The sequence below is a fragment of the Gorilla gorilla genome, chromosome 1, assembly GCF_029281585.2.
Source record: "Gorilla gorilla gorilla isolate KB3781 chromosome 1, NHGRI_mGorGor1-v2.1_pri, whole genome shotgun sequence".
Taxonomy (NCBI): domain Eukaryota; kingdom Metazoa; phylum Chordata; class Mammalia; order Primates; family Hominidae; genus Gorilla; species Gorilla gorilla.
Window position 1 is genome coordinate 149,006,967 of NC_073224.2, and position 14,812 is coordinate 149,021,778.

General features: G+C 35.7%; 1 protein-coding gene across 13 annotated transcripts in view; it reads left to right on the forward strand.

Annotated features, from left to right (window-relative positions):
• The window catches only part of ZNF644 (zinc finger protein 644), a 106,683-nt gene that overhangs the window by 48,251 nt on the left and 43,620 nt on the right, over positions 1 to 14,812 (forward strand). The window contains exon 2 of one of the 13 annotated variants that reach the window (XM_055352020.2): positions 934 to 994. The exons of the other annotated variants lie outside the window; for them this stretch is intronic. The gene's annotated coding sequence lies outside the window, so the exon portion shown is untranslated. The remainder of the gene's footprint in view (positions 1 to 933; positions 995 to 14,812) is intronic. 13 annotated transcript variants of the gene reach the window in all.

Sequence of the window (14,812 nt, forward strand, 5' to 3'; positions counted from 1 at the left end):
TTAGAGGACAAAAGGGTATGATCTGATGGTGATAAACTGGGGTGGACTTAGCAAAGCCTGTTTGTTCAGATTCTTCTTGGCATCTCTGTGTGACACATCTATACGGACACCTATCCCATAAAAGTTTTAGGAGAGAAGGGAGAGAAAGTCAAAGAATGACTTTCCTAGATTTTATGGCTTACTTCAGGGGAGAAAAAAATGAGAAAGTCAGAAGAGAGACCTTCCTGCTTCTGCTGTTTTCCCAAATGCCAAGGTGCCATATTTTGGGGGTAGCATTTCCTACATCTCATTACTAGGAAGTCACTTTCTCTTGATATTTATGATTGCAAACTGAGCCACCTATAAATTGAATGACTTAAAAGTATCACAAGATAATGAAGTGCTAAATATTGACGTCTCCTGCAATACCCTCTATAGATGACGGGCTCTTCTATTTTTTAAACTGGTAAAAACAAAAATCGTGGTTACCTTATATATATATATGTCTTTTTAAACAAAAGTTTATATGATGTTTACTCTTTCTACGCTTAACACAGATATTTTTTGTCTGATGGATTAAAAATAAAAACCATGATAAATGCAGACTTATTTAACATTTGTATAGTGCTTACTATCTGCCAGGCACTGTTATAAGTACTTTTTAAATATTAACTCAATCGTCATTTTACAGATAACAAAACTAAAATATGAGTTTAACAATGGAAGACCTAGGATTTGAACGGGGTAGTTTAACTTGAGAGTCTGCTATTAAAGGCTTATGTTATACTGCTCTCAACAGAGTGGTAAAATAATTTAGTAAATGTTGAAATAATTCAGTGAAATAACATAAGAAATACTACACAGGAAAATACATAATTACATGTATACTCTTACTGTATTATACTCTCACCCATTTATGTATTATACTCTCACCCATTTTTTCCTCCCCCTCAGGTTATTCTGGAGCAAACCCAGACATATTTGTTATTTATTGATCTCCACCTCATCCCCATTGGTAATTTTTTTCTAGTTTTTTTTTATTATGGTAAACTATATGTAACATGAAATTTGCCATTTTAACCATTTTTAAGTGTACAGTTCAGTGTTCCTATATACATTTATAATGTGCACTCATCACCACCATCCATCTTCATAACTTTTTGTCTTGCGAAACTGAAACTCTATACCCATTAAACAACAATTCCTCCATTTCTCCTGCTCCTGAGGTCCTGGAAATCACCGTTTTTCTCTCTTTGAATTTGACTATTCTAAGTGTCTCATAAGCAGAATCATATAGTGTTTGTCTTTTTGTGACTGGCTTATTTCACAAGTGTGATGTTTTCACGGTTCATTCATGTTACAGCATTTTGCAGAATTTCCTCCCATTTTAAGTCTCATAATACTGTATTGTATGTATGTAACACATGTTGTTTATTTGTCCATTGGTGGATACCTGTGTTGCTTCCACCATTTAGCTATTGTGAATAATGCTGCAGTGAACATGGGTATACAAATATCTCTTCAAGACCTCGCTTTCAATTTTCAGGGATATATACCTAGAAGTGGAATTGCTGGATCATATGGTAATTCTATTTTTAGTTTTTTGAGGAGCCACCATAGTTTTCTGTAGTGGTTGCACCATTTGACATTCCCACCAACAGTGCACAAATGTTCCTGTTTCTCTCCATCCTTGCCAACACTTGATGTTTTGTTTTTTGTTTTTTGATAGTGGCTATGATGTGTCATTATGGTTTTGATTTGTATTTGTCTAATAATTAGTGATGTTGAGCACCTTTTCATATGCTTATTGGCCATATGAATGTCCTTGGAGAAATGTCTATTCAAGTCTTTTGCCCATTTTTTAATCATGTTGTTTTTCTGTTGAGTTGTAGTTCTGTATATGTTCTAGATATTAATCCCTTGTTAGATACATGATTTGCAGAGATATTTTCTCCCATTCCATTGGTTTTCTTTACTCTGTATCTTTTTTTGCACAAAAATTTTTACATTTTCACAAAGTTCAATTAGTCTTTGTTTGTTTGTTTGTTTGTTTGTTTAGACAGAGTCTCATTGTGTCACCTATGCTGGAGTGCAGTGGTATAATGACTTGGTTCACTGCAGCCTCTGCCTCTGGATTCAAGCGATTGTCATGCCTCAGCCTCCTGAGTAGCTGGGACTACAGCTGCTTACTTGCATGTTTCATTGTTTTCCAGCCTTTACATTGTATGCTTAAAATGCAAACGGAATAATATAAGAATATAAGAATAATGAGAAGTAATACTTGGAAGTGTTCTGAGAAATGATGAAAAAAGGGCCTGGTTTCTATCTGACTGAAAAGAGGTGAGACTTGGGAGAGCAGTCAGACTCCCTCTCTCCTTCCCACCTCTTCTCCTCATCCCCTCCCCTAAGTGCTCTGGCTAGGAATTCTAGTACAATGTTACGTAGAAGTGGGCTTTTCTTGCCCTGGCGTGGTGGCTCACACCTGTAATCCCAGCACTTTGGGATCCGAGGTGTATGGATCATGAGATCAGGAGTTTGAGACCAGCCTAGTCAACATGGTGAAACCCCATCTCTACCAAAAATACAAAAATTAGCTGGATGTGGTAACATGCACCTGTAATCCCAGCTACTCAGGAGGCTGAGGCAGGAGAATTGCTTGAACCCTGTGGTGGAGGTTGCAGTGAGCCAAGATCACGCCATTGCACTTCAGCCTGGGTGACATAGTGAGACTCTGTCCCCCCACGAAAAAAAAAGAAAGAAATGTTTGAATATTGCTTTTATTACATTGAAGTAGTTTCCTTCTATTCCTAGTTTGTTGGATCTGTTTATTAACAAAAGGATATTGAATTTTGTCTTTTTTTTTTTGCATCAATTGCGATGGTCATGGGTTTTTGTCCATTCTTTTGTTAATGTGCTGTGTTACATTGATTTTTTTTTTTATGTTGATGAACTGTCCTTGGATTCCAGAAATAAATCTCATTTGCTTACGGTGTATAATACTTTTAATGTGCTGTTTAATTTTGTTTGCTAGTATTTTGTTTGAGGTTCTCAATCTCTTTTCTACCTGGATAAATGAAGGCATACAGATAATTTTCATAATAAAGCCATACTACAGTATATATTTATAGTTCAGTGGAATGTAAGTGATAGTGTTTTGTTTTTTTTTTTTTTTTTGAAATGGAGTCTCGCTCCGTTGCTAGGCTGGAGTGCAGTGGCGTGATCTCGGCTCACTGTAATCTCCGCCTCCCGGGTTCAAGTGATTCTCCTGCCTCAGCCTTCTGAGTAGCTGGAACTACAGGCATGCGCCACCACGCCCAGCTAATTTTTGTATTTTTAGTAGAGACAGGGTTTCACCATGTTGGCCAGGATGGTCTCTATCTCTTGACCTTGTGATCTGCCCTCCTCAGCCATATATTTTTTTAATAGATAATCACTTATATACCCTGGTATTTGGTTGTATATGCTTCACACTAATTACAACACTTGATAATCATATGATATCTGAACTCTAGACCATTGTTTTCAATTATGGCTGCACTTTACAATGTCAAAGGAGATACTCGCACACACACATACACACACACCATTGCCAGAGTCATTTAGATTGGAATTTTTCAGAAGGGGACTGAACATTAGTAGTTTTAAAAAAGTCTTCAAGTACAGCAATATTTAAAAATTCTCTAGATTGTTTTGGCTACAAATACAAGTTGTATGGGGTGCTTTAAAAAGTCTATAGGCCTTGGTAAAGTGGAATCAAATTCCAGGGGAGGAGTTGCATAATCTGTCATTTTTAAAAGTTTCCCAAGTTTATCTGAAGCACAGCTAGGTTCTTAGTACTGGTCTAGAATTTTCTCAGCGACAGGAAAGGATAGTTAGCAATTTATTTTGATTAAGATCATTTGCAAGGGCCCTGAATACAGGTTTTCTATTGTATGGGCTGAAAGGAGATCCATATGTTTTAAATGTCCATTATACAGGAGCTAAGTTGTTTACTTAAGGAAATTGACATAGGTGCTTATCCAGATATTAATCTAATTGCTGTATAGGGTTGCAATAATATGAATAGCCAGGACCACCAAATATTTTCTTAGGCAAACTTGTTCTTATGTCTAAACTGATATTCTGCTCACATCTCAGCATTTAGCATAAAGCATGTTGGAGATGACCTTAGTTTTGTGTTTTCAGAAGATAGAAATATTCATGTATATCACAGTAGAACTTAAATGCAGTGTGATTTAAAACATCTCATTTGTTCTGCCAAGTTGAGCATATTAGTCTGCTAGGGCTGCCATAAGAATCTACAGTAGACCTACCTAATCCGTGGGGGATACATTCCAGTACCTCCAGTGGATGGGAAAACCTCAGTACAGAACTCTATATGGGCTGTTTTTTTCCTACATACACGTATCTGTGATAAAGTTTAATTTATAAATTAGACACAATGAGAGATTTAAAACAATAATAATAGAACAATTAAGTAAAGTAAGGTTTACTTAGCACAAGCACTACGATACCTAGACAGTTGATTTGATAACTAAGATGGCTAATACATAGGGAGCATTTACAGCATGGATACACAGGACAAAGGGATGGTTCATACATAACCTGGGTAGGATGGAGCAGGACAGTGTGAGATTACATCACACTACACAGAACTGTGTGCAATTTAAAAGGTTTGAATTGTTTATTTTTGGAATTTTCGATTTAATATTTTCAGACCATAGTTGACTGGGTAATTGAAACCTCAGAAAGCGAAACTGCAGATAAGGGGTGACTATTGTACCACAGACTGGGTAGCCTAAACAATAGAAATTTATTTTCTCACATTTCTGGAGGCTAGAAGTCCAGGATCAAGATGTTAGCAGGCTTGGCTTCTCCTGAGGCCTCTCTCCTTGGCTTGCAGATGGCTGTCTTCTCCGTGTGTCCTTACGTGGCCTTTTCTCAGTGCATGCCCATCCTTGGTGTCTCTCTGTATGTCCTAATCTTCTTATAAGGACACCAGTTAGACTGGATTAGGGCCTACCCTAATGGCTTCATTTTAACTTTGTACTAGGGCTTCAACATATGAATTTTGGGGGGAACACAATTCAGTCTGTAACATTGCATTTAAAGTGTTGTTCTTTATAGCGAATGAATTAATGAATGGAGTTAAATTATTTGGAATTATCAGATGCTGCTTAATGAAGAAAATTTGCCAAAAATGACGACTTTGATTTTTGTAATGAGTATTTAACCATACTTTTAGAATGTAATAACAAGATGTGGTGCATTGAGTCAGATGTGTGACTTTTGGTTTGCTATGGCAAGTAAATAGGATAAATGCATCTAGATGTGCATATATGCATTCAAGGTATACTGATAAATGTATCTATTTATCAATATATCTATTTATCTGTATATATTGAAAGGTATCCTTAAAGTATTCAGGAAAAGAATCATAAATCTGAAAGGGAGTTATAATATACCTTTATGTCATCTATTATACAAAGTTATTTAAAAAATTTATTCAACCCACTTTAAATATTACTGTGATATTTAAGGAAACAGTAAAAATTTGTACTGTCTGTTAAAATTACACAGTTTAATCTGGAGATAGTCATTGTTTATGTACCAGAAGGCTAATGATACAACAATAAATGTGACAGAGATTTAAATTTTCCTTATTTTCTCAATTCAGAGAAATAGTAGTGATATTAGAACCATTGTAAAAAGTCTGTTTATCACACATCACATTAAAATGAGAAGCTCCCCCCCAAAACCAAAATATATTAGAATGCTTATATACAGTTTAAAAGCAAATTAGCTAGTTGACAAATTTTTAATTTGGGGGCAAAAAGTTGCCTATGCAATACTATATTTTGACATTACCCTATTGTAAATTATATCTCATAGGCAGCCTTTTAAGTTTTCAGTGCATATCAGTACATTTACATACATAGGAAATTTTTAAAATTTTCCTGCAGATTCCTACAAAATAACTGATGATGAGGCATGTGAATTAGGTATATCACTAATTGAGATAAGGTGTATAATGACAATTTCTATTACCTTTCATGCACTTTTAAATTGGTTGCATGATTGAATATTAAAATAAGCTTGGATTTTTTTTTTTTTTTTTTTTTTTTTTTTTTTTGAGACGGAGTCTCACTCTGTCACCCAGGCTAGAATGCAGTGGTGCAATCTCAGCACACTGCAACCTTCGCCTCCCAGATTCAAGCAATTCTCCTGCCTCAGCCTCCCGATTAGCTGGGATTACAGGTGCCTGCCACCACTCCTGGCTAATTTTTTTTTTTTTGTATTTTTTTTTAGTAGAGACGGGGTTTCACCATATTGGCCAGGCTGGTCTCGAACTCCTGACCTTGTGATCCACCCACCTCTACCTCCCAAAGTGCTGGGATTACAAGCGTGAGCCACCGTGCCTGGCCATAAGCTTGGATCTTTTTGTGCACTCACTGGTGGCTAGGGGCAGGCTACCCAGAAATATGCAATGTGTCTGATGAAACCAGTTGAAGTTAATAGAAGGAAAATTTGTTGTGTTTAATTCCTATAATTGACTGATTTCAGGGCTTTATTCATTTATAGTCAGCCTGTGTTGTCTGTGTTCCTTCATTAGGTTGACTACTACCTTTTAGTTGTTCAAAACAGCATATGCAATAGAAGACATGGTTCCCATTCTCTTGGTATCACAGGGAAGGTTTTTATGTTTTATGTTTTGGAACTTAGGACCATTAGGAGAGAGAAATCAATAATCATCAGCTGAATATTTGAAAGAGTTCTGAAAGGAACCGTTCTGTAAGAGCATTTGTCAAAGGAACTTGACACAGAGTGGGTTGAGGAGAGCTTCACAGAGTAAGTGACCTTCAGAGCTGTGATCTGATGAGATTATGAGTTAAGGTTAACTAGATTTGTGCGATGGAGGGCTGAGGATTCCAGACCAAGGGAACTACATGTACAGAGGCCCTATGGTGAAGAGGAACATGTTTGGGGAATTTGAGAGGAGGACAGTACTTTGGATAACTGAGAACTGATGGGAGTAGAATCTGAGACTACAGTGGAGAGATAGGCAGGGCCCAGCAAAGCCATTTCAACTGTATAAAAGATTTGGGATTATATCCTGAGAGAAGGGAAAATGTGTTTTACAGAGAAGTGGAAAGATGACTCTACCTATGGTGCAGAAAATGATTAGAAAGGGGAACAGTAGATTCTACTTAGAAGTCAGACATGCATTAACTTTAAGAAACTCTTTCTGCTTATGATAATGAACAAAAAAGTAGTCACAAATTCCCCACCTCAGCCTCCCAAAGTGCTCCTATCACGTGAGCTGCTCAGCTCTTACTTACTGCTACCTTAAGACCATCTCCCAAAATGCCTACTAGTCCGTGAAGTTGGCCCGTTACCCAGTTTTTTTTTTTTTTTTTTTGAGACTGAGTCTCACTGTCACCCATACTGGAGTGCAGTGGTACAATCTTGGTTCACCACAACCTCCACCTCCTGGGTTCAAGCGATTCTCCTGCCTCAGCCTCCCAAGTAGCTGGAACTACAGGTGCATGCCACCACACCTGGCTAATTTTTGTATTTTTAATAGAGACAGGGTTTCACTATGTTGCCCAGGCTGGTCTCGAACTCCTGACATCAGGTGATCTGCCTGCCTTAGCCTCCCAAAGTGCTGGGATTACAGGCATGAGCCACCCGCACCTGGCCCCTGTTCCCCAGATTTAATTTAGACCTTAACCTATGGCTCAAAATGGAACACTCTAGGCACTATTTTGGATGTCAAGGGTACATCAGTGAGCAAAATGTGTCTCTTTTCTCAAGAAGCTTACTTTGTAGTGGGGAGAAAAAAACAAATGATCAAATAATAATGTATCAGGTGTTAGTACTATAAAGAAAAATATCAGCAGAGAGGGGCATAGAGAGTTAGTAAGAGTGCTCTTCTAGTAACTTTATTTTGGATGGTCTACGAAGAACTAAGAAGGAGATGGACACAAATGTGAAAGAAATGATCCGTAAGTATGTTTGGAGGAAGAACTTCAGGCAGAGAATATTAAGTGCAAAATAACCAGAGCATAGTCGAGAAATAGTAAGGCCAATATGAGTACATTGAGAAAGAGAGTTGGGGCCAGGCGCGGTGGCTCATGCCTATAAGCCAGGCACTTTGGGAGGCCAAGGTGGGTGGATCACCTGAGGTCAGGAGTTAGAGACCAGCCTGGCCAACATGATGAAACCCCGTCTCTACTAAAAATACAAAAAATTAGCTGGGCGTGGTGGCTGGCGCCTGTAATCCCAGATACTCGGGAGGTTGAAGCAGGAGAATCGCTTGAACCCAGGAGGTGAAGGTATCAGTGAGCCGAGATCATGCCACTGCATTCCAGCCTGGGCAACAAGAGCGAAACTCCGTCTCAAAAAGAAGAGAAAGAGAGTTAGTGGGAGACGGGGTCTAGGACAAAGTGCATTGGATATGAACTATATGACTCATTACTTATATCAAAATTCAGTCCTTTTTTGCTGATAACATTTTATGTAATTAAAATAGTATTCTGTTATTTTACAACTTTTAGGAACTATTTTTTGTCCTCCTTTTAAATAAGAAAAATATACAAAAATTTCAGAAAAGAAGAGTAGTGTTAAGGGTTGAATTATATCCTCCTCCAAATTCTTATGTTGAAATCCTGTCCCCCCTCTACTTCAGACTATAACCTCACTTGGAGATATAGGGTCTTTATAGAGGTAATCAAGTTGAATGAGGTCATTAGGGTGGGCTTGTCCAGTTATCACTGATGTGCTTATAAAAAGGAGAAATTTGGATACCGAGACACTAATAGAAGGAAGACGATGTGAAGAGACCTAGGAAAAAGATGGCTCTCTACAGGCCAAGAAGAAAACTGAAACAGATCTTTCCTCACAGCAGTCAGAAGGAAGCAGCCCTACTGTACTTTTGTCTTGGCCTTCCAGTTCCCAGATATTTCAGCCAATAAATTTTTGTTATTTAAGCCACCACTTGCAGGACTTTGTTAAAAGGCAGTTCTAGCTATACAGATCCAGTATAGCTTTTTCTATTATCCTAGCAAATTAATACAGTTATTAACTAAAAAGCAAAACTTACTCTCCTCATTCCTTCCCCATACTTAACAAGGGTAACAGATTGTTATGAAACGTTCCAGGTCTTTTATTGTGTTTGTGTGTATGTGTGTGTGTTTCATTAATTTGTAAAGCAACTTATGTCTTCTAAGGAAATGTGGGGAATTTAAAAACAACAAGCAACAAAAAGTAAATGCTACAGCATTATATAATAGTTCCTTGCCTTCCAAGAAAATTTTTAACTCTAAAACTAAATTCTATCACAAGATAATATGCACAACTCTTTTCCAAAAAAAAAGACCTCTTTTATTTTTAAAGTTTCATACTAATATACTTCACAGTCTTATTTAAATTTGTTAAAAGATTGATTTTTCCATTCCAGTATAATATTCCAGTATAGCTTTTTCTGTTGCTTCAGTGTGGTATTTTGGAAAAAGAATTTGTTACCACTTGGTGGCACTATGTGGCTTAAAAATGAATCACATTGTATGCAATTAACTATACTGTTCTAGGTAAATGATTAAATTCAGAGGGAAACTGATACTGAGCAACTTAATATAGTAAATGTTTGATTCTTTTGTAAATAAAATAATAATTGGTATTGTAGAGTTTTATTAAAATGTCATGGAATATAAAAATATAAACCAAGGCTTAGTTTGTTGGGTAGGGAAGTATATAAATTTTTGATAGAAACCTCCTTTAGGTCAGGTGTCATTTATCATTCTGTCTTAATCCCCTTCTTTGTCTAAATGTGAGAAAATAGATTTTTAATATTAGAAACAAACATCTTCAACTTTAATAGTAATTAATGTTTTCCAAGGTATGTATTTTATTTTCTCTTATATAAACTTAAGAAATTGAAATTTTTCAAATGATTAAAATATGTAAAACTTAAAGGAAAACAGAAAAATTAAATATATTGAATGATGTCTGAAATTTTTCAGAAATATACAGAAGTATTATTTTGTCTAGCTTATTTTGTTCAACATTATGTTTGAGAGTTGGAAATTTTGTCAGATGTCGCTATGGTTCACTTGTATAATTTTGTCACAATTTGTCATGTTAGTGTAGGACATTTGGGCTGAATAATGCTGCTGTGAACATTCTTGTACATGTTTCTTGGTGCATATGTGCAACATTTATACTAGGTGTATACCAAGACTAGAATCTGGGTCATTGATTTGACCAGTGTATGTATGTTCAAATTTAGAAGATGACACATGAATTGTTTTCAAAATGGTTGTATCAATCACATCAAGTATATGAGGATTCCTGTTGCTCTGTATCCTCACTAGCACTCGGTATTAATATCCTTTTTAATTTTAGTCTTCTGAAAGATGCATTTCCCTGATCCAAATGGAATTGAATACCCTTTCATAAATGTACTGGTTGTTTGGGTATCCATTTTTGCAACGTCTCTTCTCCTATCCTCACCACCTTAACAAAATTACTATTGAGCTTTCTGTTTCTATCTTACTGGTTTATAGGAATTATATGGTTTATACATACACCCTATTTTTCCTATTGGAGTTTCTGTACTTTTGTTTTTAGGAGTTTTTATATGCTCTAAATACAGACTCTTTGTTAGTTACATTTAAAAAATATATACATTCCACTTTGGCTTGACTTTCACCTTCTTAATATTATCTGTTAATGAAAGGAAGGTCTTAATTTTAGTATAGTTCATTTTATCATTGTTTGCTCTTATTGTTAATGCTGCTTGTGTCCCATTTAAGAAGTCTTTCCTTGCTCCAAGGACATGAAGATATTCTCTTAGGCTCTGAAACTATGCTTCTCTACTAGAGGCAGTTCCCTCCTCTCTAACCACACATCTCCCACCATCTGGGTGGGACATTTGGCAGTGTGAATACATGTTTAGTTTTTATAACTGAGTGAGTGGAGTACTCTGGTCATCTAGTGAGTTGGGCTAGTGGTGCTGCTAAATATCCTACAATGTACAGAATGCTAAGCATCCTACAATGCACAAAACAAACATCTAGCCAGGGTGTCACTAGTGGGTGAGGTTAAGAAACATTATCCTAGGATTTTATTATTTTGCTTTCTACCATCTACCTAGAACTTATTATTGTTTATTATTTTGTATATTGTTTATTATGTATTTAGATCTACCTTCTATCTAGAACTGATTTTTGTATAATGTGTGAGGCATAGAATCACCTTTTCTTACATGTGAATGTATGTTTTATATGACATCATTTATTAAAAAGATCACTTCCCTACTGCTCTGTGATATCACCTTTGGCATAAATAAAGTGACCATATACATATGGGTCTGTTTATGGACTCTGTTTTTTTCCCCCATTGGTCTACTTTTGTCTATCACCACACTAACACCAACACTATGGTGTTTTAATTACATGGCATAATAATAATAATAATAATGTCTATCCACTAAGGCCTACCTTGTTCTTGTTTCATTGCTTTCCATAAATTTTTATTCATATCAGTTATATAAAATTGAATCTATTCATTGAGATACAGTTAACATCTTTATGATATTAGGTCTTATAGTTCATGAGTGGCAAATTATCCATTTATTTAGCTCACTGAGACTGAAATTCTTCTCAGGATCCCTTTGAACTTTTTAAAATAACTTTTATTTATATGATTATGTCAGGTTATTTGTTGCTTTTATCAAGATTGTTTCTCAGCCTTGGCAAAATTGACATTTTGGGCCAGATAATTTTCTGTTCAGTGGACTATCTGGATGGAGACTATCTGTGCATCATAAGATTTTTACCTAGCCTCTATTCACTAGATGCTAGTAGTACTTACCCGGTGTGACAGCCAAAAAGTCTCTAGACATTTCCAAGTGTATTGATTCCAGTTGAGAACAATATTTACTGCTTTTGAAATTAAACAGATTTTAAATGTTTATAAGTTTATTTTAATATAATAATATTCCATTACATGTTAACATAAATAACAGCATTTTGAGAAAAATATACATTCCAGAACAAAATTTAGTGAGAAGAGTACCATTGTTTTACATGTTTTAAAAATCTCTTTAATGTCTCACTTAATAGAAGACAGTTGGATTCTTATACTTGCTTCAGTTCAGATATCATACGTTATATAGCCTCTGGAAAACTCCATTGTACACTTGTGAGAGAATGGCAGTGAAAAGGCAAATAAGGTGTTAGTATTATTATGAAATGGTTTTGTTTATTGAAGAACCTCTAATAAGGTCTTAGGGATGCCCCCTGGGCCCCACAACTCACACTTTTCAGACCTCATGTCCTAGAGATCACAGCATGCACCCTTGACCTAATTTAATCAAACTGTTAATAAATTAAGTAAATTAGATTAGATTGATAATTTGTTAATTTAATTGTTTTATTTTTGAAGACAATGCAAGAAACCTAAGACACTTTAATCCTATTCGTTTCCTTGCATACTGTATCCGTTACTCAACTTATTTGCCACTATACTCTTGTGTTTTTAAACTCCATATATATTTTAGCCACCATGAAACATCATCATCGTTTTGCTATATAGATTTACCTACATATTTACTTGTATCGCTTTTTATTCTTTCCTCCATCTTCATTTCTTCATCTGTGACCATTTTCTGTTTTTGAAGAACACTTTCTGTTGTACCCTTTAGTGTAGGTCTGTAGTGAGAAATTCTCTTCATTTTTGTTGTCTGGTCATGTTCTGTATTTCACCCTCACTTTTGGATGATTCTTGTTTAGGATTCTGAGTTGGCAGTTATTTTCTTTTAACGAGGATGTTACTCCTTTGTTTTCTCTGCCTTCTGTTGTTTCTGTTAAGAAATTGTTAGTCTTGTCAATGTCCTCCATCCAAAAAGACTAGCAAGAACACCTGTAGTTGAGCACATTTTTTTACTTGTTGCAATGAGGGAGATCATACACTAAAGGGAGCTTTAGGGTGTCTTACTAAGAGGATATTAGAAGGAACCTATTACAGGATTTGGGCTTTGGTTGAGTAGTTTGGAGAGGGTCTAAGGAAGTGGAAATGTGTCCTAGATTGGGTGTCGTCAGGACATGGGACATTTTATGATTGGCTGTCTTTCTTTAAACGGAGGTAAAATTCACATTACATACGATTAACCATTTTTAGTGTACAATTCATTGGTATTTAGTGAACAGTAGTCCCTCCTTATCCATAGAGTGTACATTTGAAGACTGCCAGAGGATGTCTGAAACTGCAGGTAGTACCAAACCTTATTGCTGTCAGTCAGACACGTTTCTGTTCATGTCTTTCACCCATACATTTAATGCCTTTTCTGTTTTACCTAAGCTCTTAAAATGCGCCATGTTCATAACTTTTGCAGCTTGAGGTGCAACAGGAAAACTTGCACAAATTTCTTTTTCCTTCTTCCCAATTCAGCGAGTAGAAGATTTGTTCTTACGTAGATATTAGCAACCTTAGCATTTTTTTTCTCTTCTTATTGAGAACTTTCACCTTTTTATGTAAAGGAAACGGCTTACAGCTTTTCTTTGACATATCTGAATTGCCAGTATCACTACTTTTGTGCTTTGGGACCATTATTAAGTGAAATAAAGGTTCTTGAACAAAAGTACTGCAATATCATGACAGTCAATCTGATAACCAAGATGATTACTAAGTGACTAATGGGTGGAGAACATATACACTGGACAAAGGGATTATTCACATCCCTCTGAGTGGGATGGTGCAAGATGTCATCAAGCTCCGTAGAATAGCAATTTAAAACCTGTAACTTGCTTATTTCTGAATTTTCCTTTTAATATTTTTGGACTGTGGTTGACTTCAGGTAACTGAAACTGTGAAAAGTAAAACTGTTGATGAGGGACTACTGTATTTACACTATTGTGCAACCACTAGCTCTCTAGTTTCTAAAGTGTTTCATCACCCCATAAAAACACTGCGTATTCATTACGTAATCACTTTCTATATGCCCCCTTCCATCACCTGGTAAAGTAACCTTTACTTTCTGTCTCTATATATTTGCCTGTTCTGGATATTTCCTATGAAAGAAACCATAGAATATGTGACTTTTTGTGTCTGGCTTCTTTTACTTGGCAAGTTGTAGCATGTGCTTCGTTTCTTTATGTGGCTAAATAATATTCTATTGTATGGATATACCGCAATTTACATATTATTCCTTAATGAATATTTGAGTTATTTTTACTATTTCACTTTTATGAATACAGTGCTATAAACATATGTGTACAAGTTTTTCTGTGGACATGAGTTTACATTTCTCCTGGATGTATATCTAGGCATTGAATAGCTGGATCATATGATAATCTAGCTCAACTCTTTTAGGAACTGCCAAACTTATTATCCATACTTATCATCCCACCAGCAGCGTATGAGTCTCTGTTTCTCTACATCAATGTCAGTAATTGTTAGTTTTCGTTTTTTTGTTTGTTTATTAAAGCTATTCTAATGGTTATGAAGTGGTATTATTGTAGTATTGATTTGCATTTCTTTAATGACCACGATGTTGAACGTCTTTTTATGGGCTTGGTCATTTATATATCTTTTTTTGAGAAATATCTGTTCACGTCCTTTGCTCATTTAAAAAATTTGGTTGTCTTTTTGTTGTTGAGTTTTTTATGTGTTCTGGATATTAATATATTTACCAAATATATTTCAGTAATACCTGTTGATATACAAAGGATTTTTATTTTGATAAAGTTAAATTTCTGTTTTTTGTTTGTTTTGTTTTTTGCTGTTCGTGCTTTTGATGTCAAAGAATCCATTGCCAAATCAAGAGTCATGA